Source organism: Octopus bimaculoides, chromosome 3, assembly GCF_001194135.2.
Source record: "Octopus bimaculoides isolate UCB-OBI-ISO-001 chromosome 3, ASM119413v2, whole genome shotgun sequence".
Taxonomy (NCBI): Eukaryota; Metazoa; Mollusca; class Cephalopoda; order Octopoda; family Octopodidae; genus Octopus; species Octopus bimaculoides.
In genome coordinates, this window is record NC_068983.1 from 165,648,021 (window position 1) to 165,648,888 (window position 868).

Consider the following 868-nt stretch of genomic DNA (forward strand, 5'->3'; position numbering starts at 1 on the left):
AGCAAATCGACCCCAGGACTTATTCTTTGGATGCCTAGTACTTATTCTATCGGTCTCTTTTGCCGAACCGCTAGGTTACGGGGACGTAAACACACCAGCATCGGTTGTCAAACGATGTTGGGGGACAAACACAGACATACACACACACACATATATATATATATACACATATATATACGACGGGCTTCTTTCAGTTTCCGTCTACCAAACCCACTCACAAGGCTTTGGTCGGCCCGAGGCTATAGTAGAAGACACTTGCCCAAGGTGCCACGCAGTGGGACTGAACCCGGAACCATGTGGTTGGTAAGCAAGCTACTTACCACACAGCCACTCCTACGCCTAAAGTGGATTTATATATATATAATTATTAGTTATTAGATAATAAAACGAGTGGTTTATACCTGGTAGCTTACTGATAAAGCACGCTCACTTTTAGTGTTCGTTATGTATTTGGTTAATGAGAGCGGAAGATGGAAGATAGAATTTTTATTAATCACCGCAATTGTTTCGACCCATCTTGCATCGATCCCTCGCGTGTGAGATACTTAGAAACTGGTTCAGGAGCATCCGACGATGTAGATGTGTCACTTCGGGTGATAAATGAAGATATATCCTTTAATTTATTGCTTTTCTTTACACGAGCTGGGAAGATACAACTCGTTAAAATAACAGTTCCGCAATGTATCTATTTATCAGCCGGAGAGACACATCTACATCGCCGGATGCTCCTGAACCAGTTAAGTGTCACACACGTGAGGGATCGATGCTAGATGTGTCGAAACAATTGTAGTGATTAATAAACATTTTCGTATCTTCCATCTCTCGTTAACCATATATATATATATATATATATATATATATATATATA

General features: G+C 40.3%; 1 long non-coding RNA gene across 1 annotated transcript in view; it reads right to left on the reverse strand.

Moving 5' to 3' along the window:
• LOC106867352 (uncharacterized) overlaps positions 1-868 on the reverse strand; it is a 46,071-nt gene that overhangs the window by 18,432 nt on the left and 26,771 nt on the right. The gene's annotated exons all lie outside the window — the stretch shown is intronic.